At 38.9% G+C, this 15,877-nt stretch overlaps 1 pseudogene across 1 annotated transcript; it reads right to left on the bottom strand.

The window, feature by feature from the left end:
• Positions 1-443: 443 nt before the first annotated feature.
• Positions 444-3,329, bottom strand: LOC311085875 (interferon-induced protein 44-like; annotated as a pseudogene). The gene is made up of 7 exons (XR_014609599.1): positions 3,312-3,329; positions 2,480-3,026; positions 2,298-2,352; positions 2,019-2,214; positions 1,757-1,909; positions 1,396-1,670; positions 444-1,318 (listed from the first exon to the last, which is right to left on the bottom strand). The product of XR_014609599.1 is annotated as an interferon-induced protein 44-like (transcript).
• Positions 3,330-15,877: the final 12,548 nt, after the last annotated feature.

The raw sequence follows: 15,877 nt of genomic DNA, 5'->3' as shown, positions 1-15,877 counted from the left end.
CAGACGCCTCGCACATTTAATTGACTAATCGCATCTGTTTTTCTGTTAAAATTAAGGTGGGTAGCAGATTTTCACCCATCTTGGAGGCTTTTTGACTCTTTTGTTTAGCAAATATTAATGATATTTTTAACTGAGTCAACTAGTCTATGAAAACAATCTGTGCTACATTTTTGTCTCAAATAAAAATGTCAAAATATCTATTAGATTAATGCCAAATACATAGTAGGCTTACAAAATAGCCAAACTTTATTAGTCCTCATACAGAGTGTAAAGTCACAATAGCCCACAAATCAAAACAAAAGTGAAGAATTATAGAACATCAGTCTTGAAGATCAAGCGTAAAAAGTACAGAGAAAAAAAAAAAATGTACTCACTGTAACTTATTATTAAAAAAATAAACTTTTCATAGCTCAATGAAATACTAGTATAAAAGTACTGAATGTTTCTGCATAAAAGCAAATGAGTGTCCAGATCACAGACCTGCAAACTCACAAAAGGTAAAAAGGGTGGCATGTTTATGAATGAAATACTTCATTCATACTTTTATACTTTTTTTTACATTTAAAAAATGTGACCGCGAGAACCTGTGCTGGACTCCCCTCACCTCTGCTTTTGCCTCAACCTTTAGCCAGGACCAGCTCCATCTGCACCTCAGCCCTGATTCAATCTTACATAATATGCCAAAGCCTGTGTTTCTGTTTAAAGCAAAGACTCCAGTGTGCGTGCTGATTGGAAAATACTAGAGACATCCTCTCCCCCACATGACACCTAAGCGGCAGCTTATTACATGATATATGACCAAGGTGAAGGACAAATGCAAATACTCAATTATTGCGAAAAGTTTTAATCTACGGAAAAGTAGACAATGATTCTGATTGGCTAAAAGACACATTTCCGATTCTTGTGAGGTTTATTGTGCCTGCAATTTCACCTTGAACCCCCCCCCTGAAATTTTTTTATCTACACGATTCACATAAATGCATATTTTGAATAAAAACGCCAAATTTCGCCAAAAAGCAACTAGTTTGGAGGTATAGTGATCAGCTTTCCTTAAGCTATGTAAATGATTCGCAGAGCTTTCGATTTGGCCATTTTCAAATCTGGTATCAGCCACAAGAACTGAGAAAAAAACTTATATAGGGTTGCCCTCCACAGGACGTATATCATCAAAATAGTCGTCTGCAAAGCGGAGCATCTGCTGTAGCGCCGTGAGAAGCAGGACGTCACAGTTGAGCTCCAGCTCCAGCTCCTGACTGTAGTTCTTCACCGGTAACACACAAGACACCGGCACACCTAACCGAGAGCTCACCTCCTGCACCTGCAGAGACAAAACAACATCTCAGTCACTCTGAGTCCTGTGGGAACAGCTCATGTGATCATGTGATCATGTCTCACCTTCGTCTTGATGTAGGAACTGGCATAAAGGCTATGATGAGGTAGCTCAATGTACAACTTACTTTGGATTAGTCACGTGATTGGCATTAATATGTTCACTTACCCAGCGAGTTTACTTTTCTGCGTATGGCAGCAAGTTTTTCCTCTAGTTTGCTGGACATGAGGGATATTTTGGTGGCGTCGATCACATACACCACACAGTGGATCTTCTCCTGTAGAGATGCAGGTCTGGAGGCCTTTTGCTCATCCAGTTGAAATGGTGCCATGGGGTTGAACTGAATTGAAAGTAATGGAAATGAAAGATCAATTTTACTAATAAATATACATTTCCAAGCCCAGAAACATGAAACTATTCACTTACTTTATAGCGGTCTGGTACGTGACCTTGAAGAATGCTGCTGATGTCATCAATATCTAGTCCTGCACCTGATTGCTCCTCGAGTCCCATGGTGTCACACAACACAAATGGCAATGGCTTTCCTTCACGACCGTCTTTCACTGGGTATGTGCGAAACTACCAACCAAGAAGAGAAACACATCAAGATCTGATGTCATCAAGAGCTGTTCCTCGACCTGAAGAGAGACTTCTGTAGGAAACACTATGAATCCTGTTGAATCTGTACCTGTGTGGTGAGACTAGTGCCTGCAGATCCTGACATGGCTTTGCTGGTCATGCGGCCCATGAAGACGGAGTTGATGGAGTTGAAGAAACTGGATTTTCCAGCACCGACAGGACCGATCATTAAGATTCTGACCCGACTCATAGATGTCATCATGGGTTTATAATTCCTGATCGATTCCATGAGTTTGTCTCTTTGTCTACAAAACAAATCACACATTTTATTTAATCAAAATGACATTTTATTTTACTAATGAATGATTTCAGCAACAGAAAAACATACTCAGCTGTCCACAGAACATTCCTCCATGGTTTCTCCTTGACACTGACATGAGGCTCTGACAGAGTTCTTCCTGTTGGAGTAAAGTAAACAATTTATATTAAATTAGTAATTATTGAAAGACACTGGATTTTATAACATTAGTTTACTGTACATAACTATATTTATTCTGATAGTTGACTTACTCTGATCCACTTTGTACACTTCACATTCAATTAGTTGAGTGTCATTCCCATACAGTGTGGCAGGACTACAATCAAACGCATTAACCCTCACTGGATAAAATACACCCCCTCCTTGATGATACACAACTGGTTGGTCTTTGTAGCAGAAGTACAACTGTTGGCCAAAGCTGGGCCCTTTAGCATCATCAAGACGTGCATACTGTCCACTGTTAACTTTGATGCAGAGAGGCGCTCCACCTCGAAAACTGAACAGGAAAGCTTCCTCATCTGTAATTTGCCGTCCACTTTGAGTATAATCTACACTAGTGTATCCACCAAAGATGTAGCCTGGACTGTTATAGGCTACAAGTAAAGTGGGACCCTGACGGTCACATCGCTGATGGAAGGCAGAAGCATTATATCCATGAACAGAAGCTTTGTAGAGAAGAGTCAGTTCAACATTCCCCAGCAAACCACAGAGCTGCTTTCTTTGCTCTTCTGGTAAACTAGACGTGAGTGGAGCGTTGCGAGTAAAGGGCACCCCGAAACTGAACGGCAACGTATCCATCTAAAAAGAAAAAGGATATATGATTTGAGTTCTTTGTAATAGGAACACATAGACACAAGCAGTCAGATGATTTGTGTTGTGAAAGCCCTATATGAACTAACCAAAACTGATTAGCTAGAATCAAAACTGAAACCTAAGCAAAATATGATCATATAAAATACAGTCTTTTATAAATATTGAGTATTTGTTCACTTTATTTATTGCTTTTATAACATTCATAGCAACTAGGCTATGTATCTTACCTTTTTCAGTCCCCTTTCTCTCTGAAGAAATATTGATATATACCTTTTTGTAGTAGGCCATCTTATATCCACAGGTGAACGGGGAACGTCAAGCTCCCCTCTTCCCTCTTATCAAACGACACAGCCCTCTATAGGCCTAGTTTATGATGAGTTAAATGCCTGGGTAAAAAGATAAGACTTTAACTTAGGTTTAAACTCGAGTACGGAGGATAGGGATCTCAGCAAATGAAACACATGGTCACCTCTCGACTTCAAACTTGATCTTGGATAGGACAGAGTATTATTGTTTTTGGACAGCAAGCATCTGACTGAAGTATTCAAGTTGAAAGGTTTGGACAAAAAAGAAGGTGCCAGACTATTTAGAGATTTAAAAAAAACAGCAATATTTTAAATTCAACTCTATAATGCACTGACAACCAATTAAGAGTCATTAAAATTGGAGTGATACGTTCTGATTTATGAAGCCCAGTTAAAAATCTGGCTGCAGCATTTTGAACTATTTGAAGCTGTGACATTGGGACATTCCAACATATAAGGAGGAATCACAATAATCCAAACGTGCAGAATTATTAGGCACGTTGATTTTCTGATCGTTTTTTTTTTTTCAGGCACATTTTACCAATTCCAAACCACATTAATCTTAATAATTACTATTCATTTTGATCATTTATAAGTGATATATACTTGTTCATGAAGGCTAGAAATGAAAAATGCCTTATATTCATGTGTGCAGAATTATTAGGCACGTTTTCTTTTACAGATAAAATAAACCAAAAAAGAGGATTTAACTAAAACTGAAAAGTCAAAAATTATTAAATGCCCATGAGAAGGATGGGCATTTAATTTATTATTTCTAGTATTATTAAGTATTATTTCTAGTAATACTAATGCAATACTAGAAATTGCAGTTAAGGCATGACCATTGGACAGTTAAATGCTCATTGGGTCAGCAGGGTCAGACAAATACAGGTGGAGAAGAAAAGACACATGTTAACTGCAAAAGAATTAGGAATTAAGTGTGACTGTGAAACCATCAGGAACCCTTTAGTCTCCGCACCACCATTTTCCAGAACTGCAACCTACCTGGAGTCCCCAGAGGAGCAAGTTGTCAGGATCTCAGAGACTTAGGTTAGGTAAAGAATCCTAAAAATGTACCCCCTCTTAATAAGAATCACAAGCTGAAGTGTAGTAAAATAAAAAATGTATAGGCTTTAGACAGACAGATTGAGAGTGACTCTTGAAGGACCAGCACCACATCCTCTTGTTTGAAGAGTCCATCTTCTAGAATCTGACAGTCAGTAAGTTTTGGGAGTTCATTTTTGCAATCAATAAAAATAAATAAATAAACATGAATGAGTCTTATTCATGTTTATTTTTATTGAATATTATGCATTTATTTATGTTAATATCTGCGCAATTAATTTCTATTTAGACTGCCTCTGCCATCCAGCACCCCCCATAATCCCCAGCATAAACTGAGCCAAAAAAAGTGCTGTTGATAGCCTTGTGGTCAGCACACTGACATTTATTGCTTTTGGTTTTTCGGCGAACCGAGATCAAATCCAGGCTAGTGGACTTTTCTGGATCCCATACTGTCCTATCATATTTAAAAGCAAAGACAGCAAAAAAAAAAAAAATTCTTTAAATTGTTTCCGGATAAGCTCCATCCACACAAAGAACAGAATAAGCATATTTGAAGCCACTACCTCAACATATCTCATACTGGGACTGGGGGAACGGATTTCGACAGCTGGTTTGTTTGCCGTCGGATTCTGTTCCCCCGATGGTTCTAACAAAACGAGGTTCTAATATTTAACAACCTGCAAAAGAATAAGTGTTGTTGATTGTCTAGTGGTCAGTAGGCTACACTGACATTTAGTGATTGAGTTTTTTTGGCAAATCGAGTTCAAGTCCAGGCTTGTGGCCTTTTCTGGATCTCATACTGTCCTATCATATTAAAAAGCAAAGACAGCAAAAAATTATTCTTTAAATTGGTGCCGGTTAAGCTCTATCCACACAAAGAATAGAATAAGCATCTTTTAAGCCACTACCTCAACATCTCTCATATTAGGGGTGGGGGAACGGATTTCGACAGCTGGTTTGTTTGCCGTCAGATTCTGTTCTCCCCATGGTTCTTACAAAACGAGGTTCAAATATTTAACAATTTGAACCAGATTAAGTGTTATTGATAGCCTAGTGGTCTGTAGACACTGACATTTAGTGCTTTTGGACATTTTAGACATTTTGGAGAACCGATTGCAAGTCCAGGCTCGTGGAATTTTCTGGATCCCATACTGTCCTATCATAAAAAGCAAAGACAGCAAAAAATTATTCTTTAAACTGATGCAAGTTAAGCTCCATCCACACACAAAAATAAAATCAGCATTTTTTAAGCCATTACATCAACACCTCTCATAATGGGAGTGGGGGAACGGATTCCGACAGCTGTTTTTTTTGCCGTCGGATTCTGTTCCCCCCATATTTTTGACACACTGAGGTTGTAATATTTATCAAATTGACGCTGTTTAAGCTCCATCCACACACAGAATAGAATAAGCATATTTTAAGCCGATACATCAACATCTCTCATCATTGGGGTGGGGGAACGGATTTCGACAGCTGAACTATTTGCCGTCGGATTCTGTTCCCCCTATTTTTCTTACACAATGAGGTTATAGTATTTATCACATTGCAGCTGTTTACTAAACCCAATAGCGTAGTGGTCAGTACACTCTGCACTGACATTCATTGTTTTTCGGCTTATTGCGACCCGAGTTCAAGTCCCGGTTCGTCAAACTTTCTTGATACTATACTGTCCTATCATAATAAAAGGCAAAAAAATATATTCTTTAAACTGATGCAAGTTAAGCTCCATCCACACACAAAAATAAAATCAGCATTTTTTAAGCCATTACATCAACACCTTTCATAATGGGAGTGGGGGAACGGATTCCGACAGCTGTTTTTTTTGCCATTCGGATTCTGTTCCCCCCATTTTTCTGACACACTGAAGTTTTAATATTTATCAAATTGATGCTGTTTAAGCTCCATCCACACACAGAATAGAATAAGCATATTTTAAGCCGATACATCAACATCTCTCTTCATTGGGGTGGGGGAACGGATTTCGACAGCTGAACTATTTGCCGTCGGATTCTGTTCCCCCTATTTTTCTTACACAATGAGGTTATAATATTTATCACATTGCAGCTGTTTACTGAACCCAATAGCCTTGTGGTCAGTACACTCTGCACTGATATTCATTGTTTTTCGGTTTATTGCGACCCGAGTTCAAGTCCCGGTTCGTCAAAGTTTCTTGATACTATACTGTCCTATCATAATAAAAGGCAAAAAAAAATATTTTTAAACTGATGCAAGTTAAGCTCCATCCACACACAAAAATAAAATCAGCATTTTTTAAGCCATTACATCAACACCTCTCATAATGGGAGTGGGGGAACGGATTCCGACAGCTGTTTTTTTTGCCGTCGGATTCTGTTCCCCCCATATTTTCGACACACTGAGGTTGTAATATTTATCAAATTGATGCTGTTTAAGCTCCATCCACACACAGAATAGAATAAGCATATTTTAAGCCGATACATCAACATCTCTCATCATTGGGGTGGGGGAACAGATTTCGACAGCTGAACTATTTGCCGTCGGATTCTGTTCCCCCTATGTTTCTTACACAATGAGGTTATAATATTTATCACATTGCAGCTGTTTACTAAACCCAATATCCTAGTGGTCAGTACACTCTGCACTGACATTCATAGTTTTTCGGCTTATTGCGACCCGAGTTCAAGTCCCGGTTCGTCAAACTTTCTTGATACTATACTGTCCTATCATAATAAAAGGCAAAAAAAGATATTCTTTAAACTGATGCAAGTTAAGCTCCATCCACACACAAAAATAAAATCAGCATTTTTTAAGCCATTACATCAACACCTCTCATAATGGGAGTGGGGGAACGGATTCCGACAGCTGTTTTTTTTGCCGTCGGATTCTGTTCCCCCCATATTTTTGACACACTGAGGTTGTAATATTTATCAAATTGACGCTGTTTAAGCTCCATCCACACACAGAATAGAATAAGCATATTTTAAGCCGATACATCAACATCTCTCATCATTGGGGTGGGGGAACGGATTTCGACAGCTGAACTATTTGCCGTCGGATTCTGTTCCCCCTATTTTTCTTACACAATGAGGTTATAGTATTTATCACATTGTAGCTGTTTACTAAACCCAATAGTGTAGTGGTCAGTACACTCTGCACTGACATTCATTGTTTTTCGGCTTATTGCGACCCGAGTTCAAGTCCCGGTTCGTCAAACTTTCTTGATACTATACTGTCCTATCATAATAAAAGGCAAAAAAATATATTCTTTAAACTGATGCAAGTTAAGCTCCATCCACACACAAAAATAAAATCAGCATTTTTTAAGCCATTACATCAACACCTTTCATAATGGGAGTGGGGGAACGGATTCCGACAGCTGTTTTTTTTGCCATTCGGATTCTGTTCCCCCCATTTTTCTGACACACTGAAGTTTTAATATTTATCAAATTGATGCTGTTTAAGCTCCATCCACACACAGAATAGAATAAGCATATTTTAAGCCGATACATCAACATCTCTCATCATTGGGGTGGGGGAACGGATTTCGACAGCTGAACTATTTGCCGTCGGATTCTGTTCCCCCTATGTTTCTTACACAATGAGGTTATAATATTTATCACATGGCAGTTGTTTACTAAACCCAATAGCCTAGTGGTCAGTACACTCTGCACTGGTATTCATTATTTTTCGGCTTATTGCGACCCGAGTTCAAGTCCCGGTTCGTCAAACTTTCTTGATACTATACTGTCCTATCATAATAAAGGGCAAAAAAATATATTTTTAAACTGATGCAAGTTAAGCTCCATCCACACACAAAAATAAAATCAGCATTTTTTAAGCCATTACATCAACACCTCTCATAATGGGAGTGGGGGAACGGATTCCGACAGCTGTTTTTTTTGCCATTCGGATTCTGTTCCCCCCATTTTTCTGACACACTGAGGTTGTAATATTTATCAAATTGATGCTGTTTAAGCTCCATCCACACACAGAATAGAATAAGCATATTTTAAGCCGATACATCAACATCTCTCATCATTGGGGTGGGGGAACGGATTTCGACAGCTGAACTATTTGCCGTCGGATTCTGTTCCCCCTATGTTTCTTACACAATGAGGTTATAATATTTATCACATGGCAGTTGCTTACTAAACCCAATAGCCTAGTGGTCAGTATACTCTGCACTTGCATTCATTATTTTTCGGCTTATTGCGACCCGAGTTCAAGTCCCGGTTCGTCAAACTTTCTTGATACTATACTGTCCTATCATAATAAAAGGCAAAAAAATATATTTTTAAACTGATGCAAGTTAAGTTCCATCCACACACAAAAATAAAATCAGCATTTTTTAAGCCATTACATCAACACCTCTCATAATGGGAGTGGGGGAACGGATTCCGACAGCTGTTTTTTTTGCCATTCGGATTCTGTTCCCCCCATTTTTCTGACACACTGAGGTTGTAATATTTATCAAATTGATGCTGTTTAAGCTCCATCCACACACAGAATAGAATAAGCATATTTTAAGCCGATACATCAACATCTCTCATCATTGGGGTGGGGGAACGGATTTCGACAGCTGAACTATTTGCCGTCGGATTCTGTTCCCCCTATGTTTCTTACACAATGAGGTTATAATATTTATCACATTGCAGCTGTTTACTAAACCCAATAGCGTAGTGGTCTGTACACTCTGCACTGACATTCATTGTTTTTCGGCTTATTGCGACCCGAGTTCAAGTCCCGGTTCGTCAAACTTTCTTGATACTATACTGTCCTATCATAATAAAAGGCAAAAAAATATATTCTTTAAACTGGTGCAAGTTAAGCTCCATCCACACACAAAAATAAAATCAGCATTTTTTAAGCCATTACATCAACACCTCTCATAATGGGAGTGGGGGAACGGATTCCGACAGCTGTTTTTTTTGCCATTCGGATTCTGTTCCCCCCATTTTTCTGACACACTGAAGTTTTAATATTTATCAAATTGATGCTGTTTAAGCTCCATCCACACACAGAATAGAATAAGCATATTTTAAGCCGATACATCAACATCTCTCATCATTGGGGTGGGGGAACGGATTTCGACAGCTGAACTATTTGCCGTCGGATTCTGTTCCCCCTATGTTTCTTACACAATGACGTTATAATATTTATCACATTGCAGCTGCTTACTAAACCCAATAACCTAGTGGTCAGTACACTCTGCACTGACATTCATTGTTTTTCGGCTTATTGCGACCCGAGTTCAAGTCCTGGTTCGTCAAACTTTCTTGATACTATACTGTCCTATCATAATAAAAGGCAAAAAAAGATATTCTTTAAACTGATGCAAGTTAAGCTCCATCCACACACAAAAATAAAATCAGCATTTTTTAAACCATTACATCAACACCTCTCATAATGGGAGTGGGGGAACGGATTCCGACAGCTGTTTTTTTTGCCGTCGGATTCTGTTCCCCCCATATTTTCGACACACTGAGGTTGTAATATTTATCAAATTGATGCTGTTTAAGCTCCATCCACACACAGAATAGAATAAGCATATTTTAAGCCGATACATCAACATCTCTCATCATTGGGGTGGGGGAACGGATTTCGACAGCTGAACTATTTGCCGTCGGATTCTGTTCCCCCTATGTTTCTTACACAATGAGGTTATAATATTTATCACATTGCAGCTGTTTACTAAACCCAGTAGCGTAGTGGTCTGTACACTCTGCACTGACATTCATTGTTTTTCGGCTTATTGCGACCCGAGTTCAAGTCCCGGTTCGTCAAACTTTCTTGATACTATACTGTCCTATCATAATAAAAGGCAAAAAAATATATTCTTTAAACTGATGCAAGTTAAGCTCCATCCACACACAAAAATAAAATCAGCATTTTTTAAGCCATTACATCAACACCTTTCATAATGGGAGTGGGGGAACGGATTCCGACAGCTGTTTTTTTTGCCATTCGGATTCTGTTCCCCCCATTTTTCTGACACACTGAAGTTTTAATATTTATCAAATTGATGCTGTTTAAGCTCCATCCACACACAGAATAGAATAAGCATATTTTAAGCCGATACATCAACATCTCTCATCATTGGGGTGGGGGAACGGATTTCGACAGCTGAACTATTTGCCGTCGGATTCTGTTCCCCCTATGTTTCTTACACAATGAGGTTATAATATTTATCACATGGCAGTTGTTTACTAAACCCAATAGCCTAGTGGTCAGTACACTCTGCACTGGAATTCATTGTTTTTCGGCTTATTGCGACCCGAGTTCAAGTCCCGGTTCGTCAAACTTTCTTGATACTATACTGTCCTATCATAATAAAGGGCAAAAAAATATATTTTTAAACTGATGCAAGTTAAGCTCCATCCACACACAAAAATAAAATCAGCATTTTTTAAGCCATTACATCAACACCTCTCATAATGGGAGTGGGGGAACGGATTCCGACAGCTGTTTTTTTTGCCATTCGGATTCTGTTCCCCCCATTTTTCTGACACACTGAGGTTGTAATATTTATCAAATTGATGCTGTTTAAGCTCCATCCACACACAGAATAGAATAAGCATATTTTAAGCCGATACATCAACATCTCTCATCATTGGGGTGGGGGAACGGATTTCGACAGCTGAACTATTTGCCGTCGGATTCTGCTCCCCCTATGTTTCTTACACAATGAGGTTATAATATTTATCACATGGCAGTTGCTTACTAAACCCAATAGCCTAGTGGTCAGTACACTCTGCACTGGCATTCATTATTTTTCGGCTTATTGCGACCCGAGTTCAAGTCCTGATTCGTCAAACTTTCTTGATACTATACTGTCCTATCATAATAAAAGGCAAAAAAAGATATTCTTTAAACTGATGCAAGTTAAGCTCCATCCACACACAAAAATAAAATCAGCATTTTTTAAACCATTACATCAACACCTCTCATAATGGGAGTGGGGGAACGGATTCCAACAGCTGTTTTTTTTGCCGTCGGATTCTGTTCCCCCCATATTTTCGACACACTGAGGTTGTAATATTTATCAAATTGATGCTGTTTAAGCTCCATCCACACACAGAATAGAATAAGCATATTTTAAGCCGATACATCAACATCTCTCATCATTGGGGTGGGGGAACGGATTTCGACAGCTGAACTATTTGCCGTCGGATTCTGTTCCCCCTATGTTTCTTACACAATGAGGTTATAATATTTATCACATTGCAGCTGCTTACTAAACCCAATAGCGTAGTGGTCAGTACACTCTGCACTGACATTCATTGTTTTTCGGCTTATTGCGACCCGAGTTCAAGTCCTGGTTCGTCAAACTTTCTTGATACTATACTGTCCTATCATAATAAAAGGCAAAAAAAGATATTCTTTAAACTGATGCAAGTTAAGCTCCATCCACACACAAAAATAAAATCAGCATTTTTTAAACCATTACATCAACACCTCTCATAATGGGAGTGGGGGAACGGATTCCGACAGCTGTTTTTTTTGCCGTCGGATTCTGTTCCCCCCATATTTTCGACACACTGAGGTTGTAATATTTATCAAATTGATGCTGTTTAAGCTCCATCCACACACAGAATAGAATAAGCATATTTTAAGCCGATACATCAACATCTCTCATCATTGGGGTGGGGGAACGGATTTCGACAGCTGAACTATTTGCCGTCGGATTCTGTTCCCCCTATGTTTCTTACACAATGAGGTTATAATATTTATCACATTGCAGCTGTTTACTAAACCCAATAGCGTAGTGGTCTGTACACTCTGCACTGACATTCATTGTTTTTCGGCTTATTGCGACCCGAGTTCAAGTCCCGGTTCGTCAAACTTTCTTGATACTATACTGTCCTATCATAATAAAAGGCAAAAAAATATATTCTTTAAACTGATGCAAGTTAAGCTCCATCCACACACAAAAATAAAATCAGCATTTTTTAAGCCATTACATCAACACCTCTCATAATGGGAGTGGGGGAACGGATTCCGACAGCTGTTTTTTTTGCCATTCGGATTCTGTTCCCCCCATTTTTCTGACACACTGAAGTTTTAATATTTATCAAATTGATGCTGTTTAAGCTCCATCCACACACAGAATAGAATAAGCATATTTTAAGCCGATACATCAACATCTCTCATCATTGGGGTGGGGGAACGGATTTCGACAGCTGAACTATTTGCCGTCGGATTCTGTTCCCCCTATGTTTCTTACACAATGACGTTATAATATTTATCACATTGCAGCTGTTTACTAAACCCAATAGCCTAGTGGTCAGTACACTCTGCACTGAAATTCATTGTTTTTTGGCTTATTGCGACCCGAGTTCAAGTCCCGGTTCGTCAAACTTTCTTGATACTATACTGTCCTATCATAATAAAAGGCAAAAAAAGATATTCTTTAAACTGATGCAAGTTAAGCTCCATCCACACACAAAAATAAAATCAGCATTTTTTTAAGCCATTACATCAACACCTCTCATAATGGGAGTGGGGGAACGGATTCCGACAGCTGTTTTTTTTGCCGTCGGATTCTGTTCCCCCCATATTTTTGACACACTGAGGTTGTAATATTTATCAAATTGACGCTGTTTAAGCTCCATCCACACACAGAATAGAATAAGCATATTTTAAGCCGATACATCAACATCTCTCATCATTGGGGTGGGGGAACGGATTTCGCCGGCTGAACTATTTGCCGTCGGATTCTGTTCCCCCTATTTTTCTTACACAATGAGGTTATAGTATTTATCACATTGCAGCTGTTTACTAAACCCAATAGTGTAGTGGTCTGTACACTCTGCACTGATATTCATTGTTTTTCGGCTTATTGCGACCCGAGTTCAAGTCCCGGTTCGTCAAACTTTCTTGATGCTATACTGTCCTATCATAATAAAAGGCAAAAAAATATATTCTTTAAACTGATGCAAGTTAAGCTCCATCCACACACAAAAATAAAATCAGCATTTTTTAAGCCATTACATCAACACCTTTCATAATGGGAGTGGGGGAACGGATTCCGACAGCTGTTTTTTTTGCCATTCGGATTCTGTTCCCCCCATTTTTCTGACACACTGAAGTTTTAATATTTATCAAATTGATGCTGTTTAAGCTCCATCCACACACAGAATAGAATAAGCATATTTTAAGCCGATACATCAACATCTCTCATCATTGGGGTGGGGGAACGGATTTCGACAGCTGAACTATTTGCCGTCGGATTCTGTTCCCCCTATGTTTCTTACACAATGACGTTATAATATTTATCACATTGCAGCTGCTTACTAAACCCAATAGTGTAGTGGTCAGTACACTCTGCACTGACATTCATTGTTTTTCGGCTAATTGCGACCCGAGTTCAAGTCCTGATTCGTCAAACTTTCTTGATACTATACTGTCCTATCATAATAAAAGGCAAAAAAAGATATTCTTTAAACTGATGCAAGTTAAGCTCCATCCACACACAAAAATAAAATCAGCATTTTTTAAACCATTACATCAACACCTCTCATAATGGGAGTGGGGGAACGGATTCCAACAGCTGTTTTTTTTGCCGTCGGATTCTGTTCCCCCCATATTTTCGACACACTGAGGTTGTAATATTTATCAAATTGATCCTGTTTAAGCTCCATCCACACACAGTATAGAATAAGCATATTTTAAGCCGATACATCAACATCTCTCATCATTGGGGTGGGGGAACGGATTTCGACAGCTGAACTATTTGCCGTCGGATTCTGTTCCCCCTATGTTTCTTACACAATGAGGTTATAATATTTATCACATGGCAGTTGTTTACTAAACCCAATAGCCTAGTGGTCAGTACACTCTGCACTGGCATTCATTATTTTTCGGCTTATTGCGACCCGAGTTCAAGTCCCGGTTCGTCAAACTTTCTTGATGCTATACTGTCCTATCATAATAAAAGGCAAAAAAATATATTTTTAAACTGATGCAAGTTAAGCTCCATCCACACACAAAAATAAAATCAGCATTTTTTAAGCCATTACATCAACACCTCTCATAATGGGAGTGGGGGAACGGATTCCGACAGCTGTTTTTTTTGCCATTCGGATTCTGTTCCCCCCATTTTTCTGACACACTGAGGTTGTAATATTTATCAAATTGATGCTGTTTAAGCTCCATCCACACACAGAATAGAATAAGCATATTTTAAGCCGATACATCAACATCTCTCATCATTGGGGTGGGGGAACGGATTTCGACAGCTGAACTATTTGCCGTCGGATTCTGTTCCCCCTATGTTTCTTACACAATGACGTTATAATATTTATCACATTGCAGCTGCTTACTAAACCCAATAGCGTAGTGGTCAGTACACTCTGCACTGACATTCATTGTTTTTCGGCTTATTGCGACCCGAGTTCAAGTCCCGGTTCGTCAAACTTTCTTGATACTATACTGTCCTATCATAATAAAAGGTAAAAAAAGATATTCTTTAAACTGATGCAAGTTAAGCTCCATCCACACACAAAAATAAAATCAGCATTTTTTTAAGCCATTACATCAACACCTCTCATAATGGGAGTGGGGGAACGGATTCCGACAGCTGTTTTTTTTGCCGTCGGATTCTATTCCCCCCATATTTTTGACACACTGAGGTTGTAATATTTATCAAATTGACGCTGTTTAAGCTCCATCCACACACAGAATAGAATAAGCATATTTTAAGCCGATACATCAACATCTCTCATCATTGGGGTGGGGGAACGGATTTCGACAGCTGAACTATTTGCCGTCGGATTCTGTTCCCCCTATTTTTCTTACACAATGAGGTTATAGTATTTATCACATTGCAGCTGTTTACTAAACCCAATAGCGTAGTGGTCTGTACACTCTGCACTGACATTCATTGTTTATCGGCTTATTGCGACCCGAGTTCAAGTCCCGGTTCGTCAAACTTTCTTGATGCTATACTGTCCTATCATAATAAAAGGCAAAAAAAGATATTCTTTAAACTGATGCAAGTTAAGCTCCATCCACACACAAAAATAAAATCAGCATTTTTTAAGCCATTACATCAACACCTCTCATAATGGGAGTGGGGGAACGGATTCCGACAGCTGTTTTTTTTTGCCGTCGGATTCTGTTCCCCCTATGTTTCTTACACAATGAGGTTATAATATTCATCACATTGCAGCTGTTTACTGAACCCAATAGCCTTGTGGTCAGTACACTCTGCACTGATATTCATTGTTTTTCGGTTTATTGCGACCCGAGTTCAAGTCCCGGTTCGTCAAACTTTCTTGATACTATACTGTCCTATCATAATAAAAGGCAAAAAAATATATTCTTTAAACTGATGCAAGTTAAGCTCCATCCACACACAAAAATAAAATCAGCATTTTTTAAGCCATTACATCAACACCTCTCATAATGGGAGTGGGGGAACGGATTCCGACAGCTGTTTTTTTGGCCGTCGGCAGGTCCGGCGCTCCGCACACGCACATCACG

Source organism: Abramis brama, assembly GCF_963993115.1.
Source record: "Abramis brama genome assembly, chromosome: 6".
Lineage (NCBI taxonomy): Eukaryota > Metazoa > Chordata > Actinopteri > Cypriniformes > Leuciscidae > Abramis > Abramis brama.
This window is presented reverse-complemented; position numbering and strand designations above follow the sequence as displayed.